At 38.6% G+C, this 11,025-nt stretch overlaps 1 protein-coding gene across 2 annotated transcripts in view; it reads left to right on the top strand.

Annotated features, from left to right (window-relative positions):
* Positions 1–11,025, top strand: part of arid3a (AT rich interactive domain 3A (BRIGHT-like)) — a 52,313-nt gene continuing 41,288 nt past the window's right edge. Inside the window, exon 1 of one of the 2 annotated variants that reach the window (XM_034882292.1) lies at positions 1–314. The gene's annotated coding sequence lies outside the window, so the exon portion shown is untranslated. The remainder of the gene's footprint in view (positions 315–11,025) is intronic. The other variant, XM_034882291.1, reaches the window with a different exon arrangement.

Here is an 11,025-nt window from a genome sequence, read left to right as displayed (position 1 = left end):
TCTGACTGTGCAGGCCGGAGAGTGTCTCCACGCCTCTCTCTCCGGCTGTCTGACTGAACGCTGCGGGTTCTGAAACCGACACTCAAAGTCTGAAAACACAATTACACGCAAAAGCCGAATGCGTGGATATCATGCAGTCACATGAAACCACTTTATTTCTAGCTGATAAACACACCGACCCATTCTCCTCTTCCTCTTTTTGGTGTGTTTCTCTCTGTTTGTAATCGAAAGGGGAGACTGGATTCAGAGACGAGGAAAACAGGAATGTTTCTTCCGGTACCAAAGAGTGTGAAACCCGAACGGAAGCCGATGTGGTGAGTTAATATTTCTCTTTAATTATCGTTTGACTTTTTACGCCTACAAAGTCTTATGCATAATTCACGTTTGTGCGGCTTCCTTATTTTTGGCTGCTTCTGTCTAGATCGTCATTTACAGGACGCAGCCTTTGTTTGTTTGCTTTTTAATCGATGCGACGTTTTCAAATCGCCTGATCAATAGTGTGCGTTATTGCTTAGGTAGCTAGCGCTAGCGGATGGACTCACCTGCCATATGTCAGCCAACGAACGTAATTCAAGCTACGTTGAGTGTAACGTTAATGGCACCATTTCTTGAAAAAAAAATCTAACGGAAGAGATGTTTTATAGTAATACAACGTTTTTTGGTGGTCACACCGAATTTCACCAAATATAGAGAGTAACATAATACAAGTGTACATGTTTATAAGCTAACGGGTCGTATTTAACGTTACTGTCAGTAACAAAAGTGTTCAATTGTGTCTTCCATTACTAGCTAACGTTAGGATTTTTATGTTATGTCAACAAAATACTATCACATAATGTAAAAACCCAATATTTTTCGCAATTTCAGTTAATATTAGGCTATATAGAGGAGTATTGCCAGTAATATCTGGTGCTTTAGCTAGACGCCAATAACGGGTAACCCGACTGTTCAAATGATTGCTGCTAAGAATTTGTGAGCAAAACTGCTAATTAAAACGTTTTTTTAAGGATTTAAATGCTCATGGTGACGGCACGTCCTGTACAATTTTTTTGTTTAGTTTTACACCGCCAGTACGTCAGTACATCATGCTGCCCTCTAAGTTGAATATAAAAGCCAGTGCATGTGACATGGTCTAAATATGAGGCTTTAAAAAAGGTTTGGTCTGAAATGCCATGTTGGGGGTCAAATCAGAGACAGTAGGGTGATTCAGAGCTCAAGGTGGCTTTATGAATGGATCTGAAGCTGCTGCTTTCTAGGTCGTTTTGAAACTGTAACGTTACTTGAGTACAATTTTGAACAGACGTCAGCATCACAGTGACAAGACTTCAACCAGCTAAACTAGCTAACAGGGCTTGAAAAAAATTCCGGCGTCCCCCAGCCCCCACTATCACATACTCTTATCCAGTAAAACATTTATCAGATTTGTCATTTGGGATAGTTTTGGTACAGTAAGCAAGTGTGACTGTGAATCCTGTTACGGGCCGTCCACACAGTAACGGAACGGTTTGAAGAAGTTGTTTTTTCTTTGCGTCTTCAAAACTATGCTGCAAGTTATAGTTATTATAAATTAACACAGGTGCAGATCTATCTCTTTTTATTATTCAACTGATATAATTTTCCAAATGTCTTCAGGATCAGTCTCTCTAGGGTAAAACCCCTTACATTTTTGGTATTTCTCTGGAAGTGCATAATATGACAAAGGTGGAGTGGGTTGATAAAAGAGTCTGTCAGCATCTGTTAGTGTCTGAGATCAAGACAAGTCCAACATGTCAGGGGAGTGATATGGACACAATAAGCTGCCTTCAGTACTTCAGCAGGGCAGTGGAAAAAAGTCACAGTATGCCCCTGTATGACATCAGTGGATATGAGAAGGGGAAAGTAAACTTGTCATCTCAAGTTGATTCAAAAGAGCTCAGTTACTCTATTTTTTAGGAGAGTCTGATTGGTTATACTAAGCTACAACTAAAATTGACTTTTTCGTGGTTGGTGTTATAGTTTCTTTCTTACGGTGGTGTGGAGGAGTGCAAGCCCAGGAAGCTGGTTTTGCCGAAAAAAAGCCAGAAAATGTGTTTTTGGTTCATTTGAATGAAAGACACCAAATCCCAGAATGCACTTACTTCGCTGCTCAAAGTGTCCACTCCCAAGCCACGCCTACCGTTTACTGACAGAGATACACAGTGACGCAACTCCAGTGTGTTTTATTGTCATTTTAACCACATACACAAAACGTTTACCGTGGCTCAAATGGTGTTACACATTTAAAATATATAAAAACGACATTTTATAAAAACAACATTTGAAACAGGCTACATTTAGTGCACGCACATAAAGTTCAGCTAACGCAATGGTAGCATTAGCGCTTGGAGTAATGGAAACACGGAGTATAAACACAGCTGTGAATTTGTGAAGAATGTAGAATGGTCGGCATTTAACAGTCACAAACTCCACCAGCGGTTAACAGTAGTTGGATAAAAGCCCCCCCATTTCTGCACCAGTCCGTGTCCGTGTTAACACAGCCTACCTCCACTGGTCTTACCCGCCAGAGCAGCATCTGTTCGAGGAGGCTAGCAGGCTTGGATGCTAGATAGAGGAGTCCAGTACACTGTTGTTCAGACATGTTCGCACAACAACAGAACCACGGAAGTCTCTGAACTCACGTTAGGAGTTTCGTTAAAGTTGAATAAAGTCTAGTTTGTTGTCTAATTATTGGACACTCACAAGCAGAAAGAATTAGACTTTTAGACGTAAAAATGTTTGTTGCTGAAAAGCGTTAGCTCAGCTGTAGCTTAGCTCCAAGATGGCTGACACTCAACTCGCTTCAGCTTGCTTCGGGTCCAAACCCCTATGGGCGGGTTGAAAACGTGGAACTAGCTGGCTTGTAGTTCACTGACTCTGGGCAAAAATGCCTCACATGACGCAAAATGACAATTTTTGTGTCATCTGAGTTTTTTTCCAGACACACAATACAGAGATCTCTTGTCTCAGGGGGACATGAGGGACGGCAGCACGGTCATTTGAAAATACTACATGTTTTTTACTGATACAAAGCTTAATGCTAATCGGTGAAGTATCCCTTTAAATATATATTGTAGTGTAAAAACAACTAAGCAATTTTATTGAACGAATACAAGAAATTGCCCCATATGTTTCACTCAACTGTGAAACTAATCTGTTTGGTCCAATCTGGCATATGGTATTCTGGGGCCGACACTGGCCAACTGCACAGTGCACCAGTGTTTCCAACGGAGAGAAGTGAGCTAGTGGAGGAGGGTGTCAATGTTGTAATTAGAATTACGTTGTGGATTAGAAACCTATGGCCAGTGATCAAGTGCAGGTCTTAAAAAGGCCTCCCCTTTCTTTTGAATGGTACAGGCTGGCCCTAATAAGTAACACTTATGAAACTAGGTTTACATAAAGACGCTAGTAGTTGCTCTTGATTTGTAGAAACTGTAATTTACCATCAAAGAGAGAGGTTGAAAAAGTTGCAGACCTTGACCTGGTTATATATCCATATAGTATCGATATTGTGGTTTAATATATTGTAGGATTTTGCTTATTAAACTATGACATTATAGGTTGTCAGTTAAATGTATATAAACTTAATGCAGTGCTGAAACGGTTGGTTGTCAGAAAACCAAACTGAAAACTATATTAATTAACTAATATATGCTAACTAAATAATTGATCATCATCAGTCATTTATCAAGAAAAACTACTCAACACAAGCTGGCTCCAGCTTTTCCAGTGTAAGGATTTGATGCTTTCTTCAGTTTCATAAAATTGTGAATTGAATATATTTGAGATTGGTCAGCTGGAACAAGAAATGGGATCATTGTTATGGACATTTTGCACTAATTTCTGACATCTTAAAAGCTAAATCAATGAATAATTAAAGTGTTCATATTATGCGACTTTTCAGGTTCAACTTGGATTATGAGGTTGTACCAGAATAGGTTTATGTGGTTTAATGTTAAGAAAACACTATATTTTTGTTGTTCTGCACATTGCTGCTGCTCCTCTTTTCACCCACTGTGTTGAGCTCTCGGTTTTCGCTACAGAGTGAGGCATCATACTTCTATCCATCTTTGTTGGGAGTCGCACATGTGCAGTACCTAGGTGACAACTACTACCCAGTCAGAAGCAGAGTATAGTAGGTAAGTAAGCAGAGTAGTAAGCAGAGGGCGTGCCATGCTAGCATAGCAGCTAGGCGAGCATAATAACGTGTTACAAAGTGAAGCACGTTTGTCACACAGGTAAAGGCTGGACTACAATAGAGCTGTTTGGAGCGGTTTGTGAACAGTGGTTTCTGTTGGAGTTGGTAAGTCTCTTTGGGATTGACTTTTTCACTTTGTAAAACCATAACCAGCAGAAAAATGTAACACAATTAGGAAAATGGAAAAGCCAACAAGCATAATATGAGCACTTTAAAAAAAATTAATAATAATAAATAATTAATGGAAATAATTTATTTACAATTTATTATTTTCGAAATTGCAATTTGAAAGAATACAATTAGCTAATTGTAAAGACTACAAATTAAAATGCGCAAATATTTTGTTGAATTTGTTGTAACATTTGGTAGACCACTTTTATTTCTCTTTTATTATCATTAGTGTTTTTCACAAGATAAATGCTGGAATAACGTTACACAGATTTTTACAAAAAGGTGCCATTTTAAGCAGATTTTTTAATTTATTTTGTATTACTTTATTTAACATGATGGTAAAAGGAGCTATAAGTAGATGCTGCTATTGAATTGAGGCATATCTAAAATTTCAGTTTACAGGAAAGTTTTGGTTTTTTATTGGAATTGTTTTTATTACTATAACTTTAGCTTTTGTTATAAATGTCCTGTGTTTGACTGATTAATGTTCATGTATGCATCTGCAAATGAAATCACTTATTGCTGGTAATTCGTATCTATGTTATCATCCTTTCATGAGAATATAAAGCAGTTTTGATGGTCTCTCATGTTCTAATGTTCCATGACAAGTTTTATCTGTTACATAGTAAATATTGAACTTTAGCTAAACTTTTTTTTATTTTTTAGAACTTCAAATTGCAAAACTCAAAAACGCAAGGAAAAATCGCAATTAGATTCCCCCCCCCCCAAATCATTCGGCACTAGTTGCAGCCCTGATTTGATTTTTATTTGTTGCTTTCTACAATGTGTTTCCAGTTAGTTAGAAGGTGCTCTTTCATTGCCCAATATCAGCTTAATGTCAGTCTTGCCATAGCTAACATGCATTGCTACTTTGCCGTTGAGCACGTCTGTCTTCTCATAGCTTCTCACAGTATGCCGGTATTTGTACTTCTAATCCTGTTGTTTTGATGTTTTTGGTTTCCATAGTGTTCCTTCTCTTGACATGTAAACTGGTCCTTGTGGCCTCTCCTCTAATCAAGTGTTTAATGTGATCTGTGTTGAAACTAAGCTCAGGTTCACATAAAGGTCTGTGTATTAGTCCATACCGTCCCATCTTGATCCAGAGTTGTGATGATGTTTGTAAATTCACACCTCAGTGTGTTAAGTGTACATATCAATATGCAAAGCTGGCAGCGCCGTTATTATTATAAACATTATTCAAACGTTTACAAGCAGAAATCCACTCAGCTTCCTGTCAGCACACACGCCTGATCTCAGCCCGAGGATATTTGAAGAACATTTGGAAGCAGCAAGTGTAATATACAAATAGCCTGCTCAGTTAGCCTCTGAGCATCATGGTTGAGTGAGCTGCAGTCTCTGGCTGTCTGCCACTAAACAGGTTAGTGGCTGTAAATCAATGACAGACAAACATGCACAGACCAGACAAACAGGGTTGTCCTATTATCAAACTATAATCCTTTACAGGGTGGTAAGACGGCTTTTATGTTGTCACTATGTTGTTCAAATCAGCCTACAATGTTTAAGGGTGCGGGAATTTGCCTTAAGGCCCACATTCTGTTACCTGAATCTTTCAGCAATAACCCCTTTTAAACATCAGCGTGAATTGTATCACAGTGAATGTCTGCTGTCTGCACACCACAAGTTTCCCTGCCATTAAAGAAGTGGGAAACAGCTTGGTTTGGCTGGCTTTCAGCTGTTCCTTTGCCAAAAGCTACATTTCCAAAAGGCCTGTGCGGCACGTGGGGGTTTAACTTGGTTATCCTGCCAAAAAAATGCAGGAAGAAAATCAGTTGTTACTTAACTGCCTGGGCCGGAGCCACGGGGGAATCCCAGCAGGGCTGACGGTGACGCAGCCAGGGAGCATACTATAAGGAAGAGTCTGAGCTTTTGGGATGCCCTGCAGTTCCTGAACCGAGCTGCTAGTACAGTTGTAGGCTTCATGTTTTAATTCAGTGGCTAACCGCAATCTATCCTGGTACTTCTCTGCCTGGATACCAGCAAGCAGCTGCAACATGCTGGCATGTCCATCAAACCAGAAGCGTTTGTATTTCATATTTGCGTCAGCTAGCGCTGGCAGCCTCCCCTAGCAATCAAAATCTAATTTAATCAGATCTATGCAAAATGATACACATCCCTTGTGAGCTTTATTAGACTGATTGCAGACACATTAAACTAATCCAGATTTAGCACAGAAGTGACAGTTTCTGTTCTGGGTGTCTCCATATACAATGAACAGAGCTCTTTATCTAAGATTTACACTCATCCATTGCCTCTCTGCAGACAAAAGACATGATTGTCAAAGATCACAGTGCGGTGACGTGATTGCACAGTCAACATATAAACCAACATGTTAATCCGGTTTGGGAAGCTCATGCCATTCAATGAAAATGCAAACCCCCAACCCACCTCCCCCGCACTAGAGGAACTATCATCATAATGTCAGTCTAGAGTTACAATAGCACTCTGCAAGCAGCGACATGCACTCTGTCTCCTGAATCCCAGCTTTTATGGCAAAGTATGTCTGCTCACGGGAGGAATTTAACTTGGTGGGATCGTTTCTGCAGCTCACAGAAAGACAGAGACAAGTTTTTAAACAAGTCCCTTGTATAAAGTTGTAGAGATATTAGAGTTGCATTAAAGCAGTGTTTAGTAGTTTTCCTGTACAATCATCACATGGTATTCTGGTCAAACTGACTAATTACAGGAAGCTATACGATGGAGTAATAAAGGATAGAATATATAGTGACAGATGGACAAAACGTATGCAATCCAGTGCAATAGCTCCGCACACAAGTCTATTGTTAACCAACTTTTTTTCAAATTGTCAGAAAAGTGTTAATTGAAGTGCAAGAAGGAACAAATGGAATATTATTCAACAGTTCAACCAGAAAAGAGTCAGACACAAGACAAACGGATGTAAAGATACACTGTTTCCATTTATGAAGGGCCTGTGTTTCTCCACCAGAGCTGTCATCACATGAGATTTATGTTTGCTCTCATAATACTACTGTCACCACGTGAGCTGTAACATAGCGAGGTCAATATCCACCAGTGAGGCAGCAGGCAGACAATGACATAAATGCCAGCAGACATTTCAGTTGAGTCAGCAAAAACAGTTTTTTCATTCATTTTTTGAGGACTTTTTCTGAGGTTAGAGGAATTCCTTCCATATAGCGGAGTTCAGATGTTTTGTACATTTTACCTGTGGGCTGTCCTGTCTTTAAGCACAAAGTAACTTCCAATATCCAATAGTTAATTCTAGTTTTTAATACCGTAAGTGTTTCTTCCAGTGTGCCACTTTGTATTTTCAGAGTGGAAAAGCCCCTAAGAAATGGATCATTTGCTACTTGCTAGTAATTTCATTAGTAGAAAAAATTGAGCTTTTTCTAATGTTACACTTTTTGTAAATGTTTAAAGAATAGAGCATCAGACAAATAAATACGTGACGTGAATTTCTCTGCAAGGTTATAATGTACCATATGCACCGGCACAGAGCTAGGCCTCTTTCCATAATTTCCATCACTCATTTTCAAGTAGGAAACACTTTAATCCAGACTATTTACATTTATTCTTCATACATGCTGTAACTTCAGTTGCTGCAAATGACTCTCTGCCTCACTTGCTTTCATAGCTACATCCTTTTGCTTGATAAATAGCCACAGATTTCACTGCTGAGAAGTGGATCACTGGATTATTTTTGCTATATGCTCATTTTATTTATGGCATAGCGGGGACTAATCAGATTTGGCTGTCTGTGTTGCTTCGGCTTGCTGGAATAGGTCAGTGGAAAGTGCGTGACGAGCCTGCGCGACACTTCCTCAATGATCTTGTTGTTGGTGCAGCGGGGCTCAATGGAGCCTGTGTTATTGCCTTGCAAGGTAATACTGCAAGGAATGTGAGAGAGGGACACATAATCAAGACCAGCACCACTGACCAACTTCTTGTTTTTATGCTTTTTTCCCCTTTTTTTATGTAGAAAGGATCATGAATACTTACTGGTTGGCTCCCCGCGAAGTCACTATTTAACCTGTTATATGTTCTATGTTATATTCATTGCTAACCAGTGTTTTCTGTACATAGAGAGTTAATGCTTTAAAAACACTAATATATACTGTGTGTGTGTGTGTGTGTGTGTGTGTGTGTGTGTGTGTGTGTGTATATATATATTAAAGTAATCTATCAACAACAAAAAAAGAGAGTGATATACACACGTGTGTGTGTGTGTGTGTGTGTGTGTGTGTGTGTGTGTGTGTGTGTGTGTGTGTGTGTGTGTGTGTGTGTGTGTGTGTGTGTGTGTGTGTGTGTGTGTGTGTGTGTGTGTGTGTGTGTGTGTGTGTGTTACTACTTGTTGTCTATTCAGTTCTATTCACCAGTGTTTTCACCAAATTTAAGCATTTAAATAAGCATTTAGTTTTTAGATAGAGGTCTTTCCCTGTCAATCATTGACCAGGCATCTCAGTGAGATCTAGACTGTATGTCGATGAATGTTCTAACTGAATGTTTTTGCCAGGTGCACAACATAGCATTGGACACATGGCACTCATTTATTTTATAACATTTATTCCTCATGTCCCTTTACATTCATTGGCAGCCTCTTCTTGGAAAAAATGGGGAAGAGCTCAAACCTGCTAATTGAAGCAAACAATTTAGATGTAACTTCCTGCTCGGCTGTTAAAGATCAGAACTGAGAAAGATAACTTTTATTTACCTTTTTTTTTTAAAGGTACACATGTAAGCCCATGTGTAAACAGAACTTAAACACATAAAGCCTTTGGAGTAAGAGAGGTGTGGTTGCATCTTTTTCCATTAAGGTCTTCAGTACCTTTTTATCTACTGTCACACAACATGTAGGGAGTTAAGAACAAAGCACAGAAGACAATCTTAAAATGTAAAAACCCTCTGAACTGCATTGTGGCACATTTAAATTTGATTTAAACTTTGTAGGTATGATCATTTTTAGCAGTGGGAATCACTGGGTACCTCACCATACAGATAATATCACAATACAGCAATTCTGCGATAATCAGTTTACAATCCTTTAATGATACATCATGATGTCGGCCTATGAATACAAATATGGATACAAAATGCCTCTGAAAAGGATAGGGGTTCTCTTTATTCACTGCAAGTCCAAACTTTAAGAAACAGCACAATTCTGCAGCACACGTCTTTCAGTCTGTAAATAAAAATTACAGAACTATAGAACATCACTGGGTTCAGACTTTGGACTTAAACATCGCCGAGGCATCTATTATTTTCTAAACCGATGTTCGCCTTTCTGCTGAAAACCTTTTCCTCTTTAGCAAATTAATTTATGTTCAGGTTGCCCTCATTCATGTGTTAAGCGCCACCTCAAGAAGCCTTGAAGGAGCGACACTGGGAGCAGGCAAATCTATTCAGAGCGCCATAATTTATTTATTAATATATCAATATTTGGCACCAGTGTATCAATTATCGTATTGCACGAAGAAGGACAACGATATAGTGTGTGCTGATATTTTGTCCCACCCCTAATCTTTTTACAGTTAAGTATTGAGTTCTGCTCCAAACTTAATTTGGATGTATTAAACTGATATATTCAGGTGTCAGGATTGGAAGACATTCAAAAGTTAGTATAAAAAAAAGAGGCTTTCTGGAGCCACATAACTCAGAAACCAACAGAGAAGCATCATATTTGTCCAGGAGTGTAAGTGTTGATAACAATCATTACAAAGCCTGTTTCTCTACTAACATAGCAGTAAAGTACACACTGACAGACGGTACGTGCAATTGCTGAGTGATGATAAAACCTGCTAACACATACATCAACAGAAATCCCAGGGACATACTGTATAATACCACCCTCATATATAACATGTGATCTTTAGGAAGTGAAGAGCTGGAAAGACCAGTAAGAGAGCTTATAGCACTAGAGATAGAGACAAAACAACGATGTGGATTACCACATCACACCCCCTCTGATTTTTCACTCAAGCGGAACAGAGAGATGTTCATTTTAATAGCCAGTTTTAAGTCTCACACCTAGTTAATCTTAATGTAACCACTGCTTTAACAGACAATGTTTTTCTCTTTCAGTACATAAAAGGAAATTAATTTTAATTTCAAATGTTGAAATGCGAGATATGCATCTGCACTGACACATGAAAACAAAACTACCTACTGAGGAAAAAACCCTGGCGTTAATGTTTGTGTTGCTCTATGAGAACTTTAAAACTAGTTTGTAGCACATATGTAGCAAGTACCATGTGCAGGGTTGTAGATAGGGTTAGAAAATTGAGGTCCAGAATTTCTTCTTTTATTGAAACTGCATTTCTGTAGAAGCCGAATTCATACCACCATGACACCTAGAAACAAAACCCAAGCTATACAATACACACAAACTCGTAATCTAAATCTATATTAAAATATGTTTAGAGGGACCTGTTATCAAAAAGGATTTTATTACAGATGCACAATTTACTTTAAATTTACTTCAGTAAGACTTAGACAGACTTTATTGTCACTCAACTGCACCTTCACAATGCACAGATGAGCCAGATTCTATTGCTCTGAAAAAGAAAAGTGTGCAACATAAAGTGTGTATATGTATATATACTGTGTGTGTGTGTGTATATGTATATGTATATATATATATATATATA

Source organism: Etheostoma cragini, chromosome 9, assembly GCF_013103735.1.
Source record: "Etheostoma cragini isolate CJK2018 chromosome 9, CSU_Ecrag_1.0, whole genome shotgun sequence".
In the NCBI taxonomy this organism is placed as follows: domain Eukaryota; kingdom Metazoa; phylum Chordata; class Actinopteri; order Perciformes; family Percidae; genus Etheostoma; species Etheostoma cragini.
This window is presented reverse-complemented; position numbering and strand designations above follow the sequence as displayed.